The sequence below is a fragment of the Urocitellus parryii genome, chromosome 14 (genome assembly GCF_045843805.1).
Source record: "Urocitellus parryii isolate mUroPar1 chromosome 14, mUroPar1.hap1, whole genome shotgun sequence".
NCBI lineage: Eukaryota > Metazoa > Chordata > Mammalia > Rodentia > Sciuridae > Urocitellus > Urocitellus parryii.
This window is the reverse complement of record NC_135544.1, coordinates 44,529,179-44,538,964: the sequence shown is the minus strand read 5'-3', so window position 1 is coordinate 44,538,964 and position 9,786 is coordinate 44,529,179.

Genomic DNA, 9,786 nt, shown 5'->3' with positions numbered 1-9,786 from the left:
AAAATTATATCCCATCTGATTCAAATGTATGATACGTCAAGGTCATTGTACTGTCATGTGTAACTAATTAAAGCAAATAAAAAATTAAAAAAAAAAAGACTTTTCGGCAGCAAAGCCCCAGTGAATGGGCATTGGGATAATACCAAGACTAAGTGTATATATGTTAGTGAATTTTAGTTATGATTATTCAGACTAAACCTAAACAATTATACATTCCCTCCCTTTCCCTGTGTATTTGGTCATTATAGTTAGTGGACCTTTTCTGACTCTATTTGAGAAACACAGTCTGTCACTTCACTAGGTATGACATGGGTCCTTTCCTTGAAATCTTCCTTTATGGTAACTCTTTATCTTTAAGGCTTGAGTTCTTTTTTTTTTAAATTTATATTTTAGTTTTAGGTGGACACAATATATTTTTTACACTTGCATGGTGATGAGGATAGAACCCAGAGCCTCGTGTATGGTGATCACTCTACCACTGAGCCACAACCTCAGCCCAGAAGCTTGAGTTCATTAGTTGCACATCTCTTTCTTTAAAGAGCTCTTACTAACGTTTTTACACCCCTAACCCTGACTCCCAAAGCACCCTTCACTTAGACACTAACAACCTTTCTTCTAATTGCCTTTGCCTGTTTTCCTGGCTGCCTGCAGATTCATCTGAGTCATGTGCTATTTGAGAAATTTTGAGACATTTGTGAAACTTTGTTATTTCTAAATAACACAGGAAATATCTGTCATAGAATAGTTCTCCACTGAGCTCTGTAATAATATTCTTCAAGGAAATTATTATCATAAGCTTTATGCATGTATTTTTGATTTATAGATTGTGTCAATCTGGTAAATATGTAGCATATTCTCATCATCTTCTCTCTTTACTCTCTCATCCCAGGTAGCACAATGGGACCTTTTGCTACATTAGTCTTGTCTTTGTAGGAGACATATTACCTTGACTCAAAGCTTTGAGAAGAGAGAAAAATCAATTGGTAACTCTCACAAGCGGGAGTCATACTTAGTAAAAAAAAAAAAAAAAAAAAAAAAAAGATCAGTAGTCAGCAACATTTAGATGTTGTCTGGATTTTACTTCTCTGAGTTGGTTGTGTTTAGTACTCTGAAAACTTAAACAGGTATGCTGAAACATGTTGTATCAACTTAATGGTTTGGTTGCAAGTCTGGACATAAACCTCAAGGGGCCACGGAGCTAGTGGGCCACTCCAGGCCTCCCCTGGCTCCCAATGAGCACACTGTAATCATGCTGTCATCTGGGAAAGTGACCTTCTAAATGATTTCCCCCAATCTTTACAACTTGTTTAGAGCCCCTAAGTTAAAAAGAAAAGAAACAACAACAACCAACAAGATTCTCTGTGGTCCTTGGTGAGTACCTGGACATTTGCAGTCTCTGAGTCATGTCTAAGGATCTAGAAACGTCTGACTTCAATGTCCATACAGCAAGAAGTAAACACAGCAATTTACCAATTGAGTTTTATTAGCCAGCTGACTAACCCACTGTTTTTCCTAGAACATTCTGCCATGCATGTTTTAACAAGGCAATGATTAAAAACATGGTTAATTAAGTTTTGGTGGAAAATGCTCACGATGTTCTGTTCAGAAAAATGAAATGATTCAACACTGACTCTTTGGTGCTGATAAAATCAGTGGCATTGTCCTAACAATATGCTAAACCAGTGGTAGACTTGCAGTCACAGCTTTATCAAGCTGTTAAACATGAACACCTGGAATGAATGACAGGATCATGATCACCTATGATTAGCACTGAGATGGCATGGTTCACAAATCCACATGTTCCAAGGCAAGGTGACATTATTTGTGGGTTTTTGTAATAGTAGAATTGCTAAGAGCATAGGAAAATTATTAACAGCTATTGTCCAAGTTAATTAAATGTAAACCCATTTCACATAACTTTAATGAGCTTGTATTGCTCACATTTAATAAAGCCAGTGACATATATGGCTGCTGAAGGAAATAGAGTGCTTTGCTGGCTTAGGAGCCCTAAATTAGAATCTAGGCCGTACGCCTTAGAAACTGATCTCTTGAGAAATAATACCCTAAAGGCCATAAACAATTTTGAAATAAACAGTCAAAGCACAATTACTGACTTCTCTTTGGATTCCCTGTTGTCAATAGAAGTAATTATTCAAATCATTTTGGCTGCATTAAAATATATTTTGAAAAACAACTGTTGAAATTAGAATAACTGCTCTTTCACACTTAATTCTATTCCCCAAAGTAAATTATATGCTTTCTAAGGTAAGTACAGTACCTTTTAGTTAGTTTGATGTCCCTCTATCCTCTCTCATTCTTCTGTCTTTTGTGTTTATTACAACACACAGCACGATGTAAGCACTCTCCCTTAGTTATTTATTGTGTGGTTATTGAACACCCCTACTGTGTGTCAACACCATATTAAGTGTTGCAGACTCCCAGGTCAATAAGACCTGACCAAAGGAGACTGGAAGGAGCATACAGTTGAGGTCAAGAGGCAATTAATGTCCTAACAAGGTAATGTCAGGTGTGCTCTGGGAATTAGTTTGGGGGAAAGAAAGTGGTTAAAAAAGGCTGTTTTGAAGGACACCAAACAAAGTAAAAGGTACTGTACTTATTTTAAAAAGCATGCTGTGTGTTGTTGAATAATTACAGAAGTTAATACTGATATGATAAAAAGGAAAGTATTGTTTCACATTATCATTTGATTTGTCTGTGGTTACCTTTGAATGATTCAAATAAGTTGAATATGTATTTGAAATTCTCAAAGGCCTTTTTACTCAGATTCGGCTGGATAGGACTTTTGATGATGGTAAAGTTAATGTTATCTTGATCATATATGCTATTTTTCTGTTTCATGCCTCAAATAAGGCACATGAATAAGCCTCAGCACTCTTTAAAGGGGGTTATATGGAGAAGACATGGAGCATAAGAGTCGGGGAGATTGGCCACGAGGAATCAGCCTGGAGAGTTAGGCAGGGGCCAAATAATGAAAGCTGTCGGCCTGAGGGGTTCCGACTTTACCTTTGAGGGAAGTGGCATTGATGAAATGGTTGTAGCTGTTGTAAGATCACCCTAACAGAAGTTAGAGAATGGAGAGAAAGAGGAAAAATTGGCGGTAAGGTAGAAATGTGGGAGATTATTATGTAGGTGATAGAGCAGAGCCCAAAATAAGGGCTTAGAGGACTGCGGCTGTAGCTCAGTGGCAGAGCACTTTCCTAGCTTGTATGAGGTACCGGGCTCAATCCTTAGCACCACAAAACAATGAAGCAAATAAAATAAAGGTTGATGTCTATCTACAATTACAAAAAAAAAAAAAAAGACATAGATAGGTAAATGGACAAAAGAGAAAGAATAAGATTATATTCTTTCTATATATGAACATCATATATAATAAATATCATATTTTTCTCCTTTGAGAAATTATATATATATATATATATATATAAATATATATGAAAATACTATGGTATATATAAGGGAGACAGAATTAAACATGTGAGGTGAGAAGAGAGATGTCAAGGAGAACTCTTGGGATTTGGGAGACACAGTGAATGGAGAAGTTATTAAGCCTGGGAATAAAGAAGATCGTGGTCAGGATAAAGGTATGAATTCAGTTTTAGACTGAGTTTGAAGTGCTAGGTAAGATCTAGCCCAGATGTGAACATGCAGATGTGTCCTTAGATGAGAGATGTGACTCGAGGTAGATTGAGCACAGAGAAGAAAGAATAGAACTTGGGTATAAGCTAAAGCTGAGGCCTTAGAAATTCAGCGTAGACACGGATCTTCCTCCATAGAGTTTGGAACCAATGTGGAGCCAGACACAGCAGTCAGACAGGGTTGGAAACATTACCTTCATCACTGGTAAAGCTGATTGGAGAATGCAGCTTCATTTCCAGGGTCAAACGATGTAGATAACTTTTATATTCAATAGACATGTTCACTTGTCCCTGGGTTTGGAAGGGAGAGTGAATCAAAGCACAAATCATCTGTATGCAGACAGGTTAGAGGAGAGAGTTCTTTGTCCCAAGCTCACCAATGAAAGAAGACACTCTTTTTCCATGGGGAATAGTGAGGATGGACTGAGAGAAACAAAAATACACAGGCCAGCCTCCATGTTTTCCCAATCGCCTACACTTGAGATGACGGCAAAGGAAGCGGACGCAGATAGTAATAGGATGACAGCCATAATGAGGTAGATTATGGAAATTGCTAGCATCCATTGCTAGCACCTGCCAGGTGTCGTTCCAAGTTCTTTATAATCATTGATGTCTGTAATCCTTACATGAAGTATAGGTAGGGAAACGGAAACACAATTGAATGACAGAATCAAAATTTGAACCTCGGCCGTACACCTTAGAAACTGATCTCTTGAGAAATAATACCCAGAGGAGGAAGACAAGAATAACAAATAGAAGAGTGTGGAGTCATGAGGCCTGGACAGGAGGGAGTCACATGGTTAGCACAAAGTCCAGGTAAGAATCCCACTACGGATCTCTAGCTTCATGCTGAGACGTGTATATTGTTGACACTGTGAGCCTCAAAGTGTGAAGAAAAAAAACCCAAATAGTTATTTACTTCATCAAATAAAGAAGAATAAATTAATGAGTTAACACATAGGTAAATACCTTAAGATTTTGAATTAACTGATTTCTTATGTTTTCAGTTTATTTTTATTATTAAGGTCTAAGTACAGTGGTTTCTTATGTGTAGACATCGACTTCAACATTCAATTAATTTAACCTGGGGATGTCTAATTGACTGAACAAGTAAAAAATTAATTTGTTTGCCTACAAAGATAAAATTAATTGTATAGCCCTGATATTTCCATCGTACTTTACAGCGAGCGTAAGTTGAGCCTTAGAGAGCCAGAGATTGGGATTGGGTCTTGCTTTTGCCTTAAATGATTAAATTAGCCCCTTTAACTCCACTCCTTCCATTGTAGGGGCTCGTGATATATTCATTCTCCATTGAACCTTTGAACTTGGATTGGAGGTTTTCTAAGTCTCATCTTCATTATCACTGCCAAATGAATATTCCAGGAAAAATATCATCTCAAGAATGAGGTTTTTTGGATCTTTTTTTTTTCTGGGAAAAACTGGCATGTGGCTCAGACAATCCTATAAGTAATAGGATTGTCTATTTAGTGAAAGACCTGTTTCAAAGAACCCTGTCGTTTAAATGACAAGCCTTTAGTGTAAGACCTAGACCTTTAGTGTAAGCCTTTAGTGTGCCAGACAAATGTTTAAGGCTTTTGACTTACTGAAATCACAGCTCCAAATGGTACTCAGTGAGGTCATATTTTCCTAAATTGCAATGAAACTTGTGCTACTCTTTAGGGTGCTGCACCTGGACCATCTGTCTGCAGTTTCTTCTGCTATTCTCAGTTGGAAATTTCAAGATGTATATATCTCCTTAATTGTTTCTTGACAGGCAAGTTAAGAATACTACAGCAGATTCTCTTCTTCCAGAACAAGCAAAAATGGTTTTGTAGGCATTTGTAATTTACAGCGTTCTGTGTCTCAGAAGATCTTTGATACAAATATCTGTAAATTTTGTAATTTCTATAGTTTCCTCTTACCTTCCAGATTCTAATTGATAGACAGTAGATGCTCCTGACTTTATAGAAAACTAGCATCGGGACACAATACAGGTTTTAAAAAATGTACTTGAAAAAGTGCTGATAGTTTTGGTAATAAGCTAAATTTAGAGACTGCTTTCTCACTCATTTTATGTGCTCCCAAATTAACAGAACAGCGCACTCAGCTGTTATCAGATGCCACTTGGTTTGTTATTAAATGTATAGGATCTTTAAGCGTGCACTCACTGGTCAATACAATCCAAAAGCAACAGCCTTCATGAACAAACAAGTACACATGTACATTTACAAAAGTAGGTTGTTTCTGAATATGAAGACCCCTTAAGAGATAGCAATGTCAAGTTTTAAATGACCCAGTGTAAGCAAAAGGCTGATTATCATCACAAAATGATGAGCTTGATTTTATCTCTGAACTCCCAGGAGAATATTCACATACGAATATATATCTCCCACGGCTTCTATTTCCTTGCTTGAAATTGATCTGTTTAAATTGTGTATACCCTCTTGACTCAGTTTGGGTTGATCATATGCCACTAGAAATTTGTCAGTGTCTTTGAGATTTTCTATTTTACTAGAGTATAAATTTCAAATAGTTTCTAATTGTCTTCTGTATTTAAATAGTGTCTGTCATGATATTTCCTTTTCCATCCAGAATTTTAGTAATTTGAGTTTTCTCTCTCCTTCTTTTTGTTAGGGTAGCTAAGGGTTTGCCAATTTTATTTATTTTTTCAAAGAACAAGCTTTTTGTCTTGTCAATTTTTTTTGAATTGATTCTTTTGTTTCAATTTCAATGATTTTTTGCCTTGATTTTAATTATTTCCTGTCTTCTACTACTTTTGGTGTTAGTTTGTTCTTCTTTTTCTAGGATTTTGAGATGTAATGTCAGGTCGTTTATTTGCTGACTTTTTCTTCTTTCAATGAATGAACTTAATGTAATGAACTTTCCTCTTAGCACTGCCTTCATAGCATCACAGAGATTTTGATAAGTTGTATCGGGGTTTACATTTACCTCTAAGAATTTTTTTTAAATCTCCTCCCTGATGTCTTCTGTTATCCATGCATCATTCAGTAGCATACTGTTTAGTCTTCAGGTGTTGGAGTAGCTTCTATTTTTTATTTTATCATTGATTTCTAATTTTATTCCATTATGGTCTGGTAGAATGCAGGATAGTATCTCTATTTTTTGTATTTGCTAAGGCTTGCTTTGTGGCATAACATATGGTCTATTTTGAAGAAGGATCCGTGTGCTGCTGAGAAGAAAGTGTATTCACTCATTGATGGATGGAATATTACCTCCCTTTTCTACAGTCACCTAAGTTGGCCTAGAGGCAGAGTGTCCAGAGAGAAAGGCCAGAGATACAGAGCTTTGTTCTTCAAATTCAGCAATCAAATAATTTAATATTTATTTAATAATTTAATAATTAAATTTAATGATTTAATATTCATCCATGGAGAAGAAGGAGGATGAACTGGAAAGAATATCCAAGTGTTGGTCTAGGTGAAGTATCTTTTCATGAAAACTTGAGACCAGAATAGGTGTCCTCTCCAACAGTCAATATTTCAAAGCAGGGCAGAGAAAGAGAAGACAGAACAAGATGGTAACGATACTGATGATGATATGATGATATGATGGTGATATGATGTAGAGAGCTCTGTCCAAACTGAAGAGTAGCTAAGTCTTTTTTCAGAGTTCCTTTGTCCTCCCCTTTCTGAGCCTGAGCTCTGCCTTGGTAGTTTTTGCAGGGTTTTATGTCATCTCAGATAGTCTGGCTTGAGCATCACGAAACTATCTGGGTGTCTCTACCCTCTCTCTGAAATTTTGATCCCAAGATGGAGGAAGGAAACAGGCCCTATGCTAATGTCGCAAGCCTTTCTAGCTTCTCCCTAGCAGCTCCTCCTAATCTAAGAAGGCTTTCCTTCCTCCTCCTAGTGGGGTAGTAAAATGATATCTTGTCTTCTCTAGCGTCCTTCTGTGTACTGTGGTTATCTTTTGTAATCTCTGTATTCTAACCTTCATCTTGGTTCCTTAGGACACACAGATTTTTTCTTTTTCAAACAAAGCCTTTCCCAAGTGAAACTCTTGTCTCTGAATTGGGCTATTAGGACTTGCTTCTTAACTCTAAAGATGAATATTTCTCCTTGGGTTCTGGGCTTTGTTTTTCCCCTACGTAATAGATGCTCAGTTCTATTGAGGGATGATATATCAGCAAGAATTACCAGGTATGAAATCATCTGATGAGACTTCATCAGATGTATTATTGTACTATTGACAGAACCATGTAGGAAACATTATCTCCCCCTTTCCACCTTCTTCATGGATAGTATCAACTCTGTCACTTCCTGGGTCACATTGCTGCATCTCTACCTTTTCGAAGCACTGTCTCCATTCTAGTCCCTCTCATGTGGTACTTGGTTACACACACACACACACACACACACACACACACATACACATTCAATTATTACATTTGTGTTATGATATATACATACATGTATATGCATGTGTAAATACACACAAACATAAAATGATGGCATATCTCAGGTGCCATATGTGTATCTTAGAACTCAGGAGGTCCAGGAAGAATAGATTTATTTTGTCCTATATACAAAACTAAAAGTAGTTCAATAGCCTCATCTCTACAGCGATTTCTATTCTAGTTCCTCTATATCAACCAAAACATGCATGTAAATCTCTTGACACATTTTCAAAAAGATAAAGTCCCACTCTTTTCTCATTTAGTACCATCCAGTAGTGCTTATTGGGACTAAATAGGCCCAAGGCCTCACCACTTAACAAAACCCAATGCCCACTAGTAAGATTATTAAAAATGAAACTCTTTAATGGCTCAGGAAGGGCTTGAAAGAATCCTTTTGATTTTCGTAAGCTTATGAGGTCACATCCTGGCTATGTGACCAACAGTTACAAGTATAATTAATTCTCCTGGCGAGGAGTTGATGGAGGCAGTGACTGTACATCTGAAATCCGCATCAGGGAAAGGATTTTAGGAGTGAGGCGTGTAAAATCTCACACAGAGAGGGCCTTCCTTTTGCCCTTCTGGACACACACACCTGTCAGCTGTGAGCCTGGGCTTCTTGCCAGCTTAAAATGCTGGATCACAGGTCTGCTGGGTCCAGACGGGAACACTCTATATTCAATGGACACTCCCTCTTCTCCCTCTCAGCCTTCCCTGAAAAGCTGGGAAGGCAAAACCCATTTCTGTTTTGAAACCCATTCTATCATAACCATCCTTCAGAATCCCCAAAATAGATACCCAGCTACATGCTCTCATGCCATGGTGAGTGTCTTCATAGATCTTGTTACTTACCCGTGTTTGTTTCATGTTCCTCTTAGCCCCTGAGTCCTGAGCTCCATAAGGCGTTACCTTATTTCCCTGGGCTTGAGCCTAGCACTTGGCGCCATTTGCAGAAGAGGGTTGAGAAAATAATAGGCTTTTCTCTGCCACCCTCTCTAACACCTTGATAATGCCACTTGTCACAACTCATAATACTTGGATATGAAAATTTCATTTAACTTTCCATTTAACTAGATATGACCTTGGGTTGCTATTTAGCCTTTGTTTCTTAGCCCGTAAGAATACTTATGATATATTCTGGCTTTAAAAAAATTAATGGCCTATGCATCTAACATGTCCTTCTATGTTTCAATGTTAGTCAGCTGGAAATTTTTCTCCAGTGAGTTTAATAGGCAAAAAAAAAAAAAAATATTTTTCTCTTTATATGCTTTTAGGAAGAAATAAATCAACATCATTCCTAGTACTTATACCTTCACAAACAAAACAAGTGATAACTTTGCTCCATGGGCTCAGCACTTTATAATTGTCAATAATGTTAATGACTCCTGCAAGAACACTCTCAAAAGTACTCTTGTAAGCATTTTCATCTAGAATTCTCTTGACTGGCATCTCAGAGAATCATCCTAACAACAATAGAATGTGGAGCTTATTTTGCTGAATTCTTTTCTGGATGGCTATTATTTTTCTTGTCTTCAGCTTCATCATCCCTGTCTTTTCCTTTTATTCTCCTTTCCCACCTCCCGTCTCTTTTTTTTCCACTAACATGAGGTCTGAGAGCCCTCATTCCCTCCATTCATTGCAAAGTCCCACTTTGCGTCTTGGCACACCTGTGCACCACACCCATGAGCTGCCTGCAGCCTTTCTAAGGTTTCC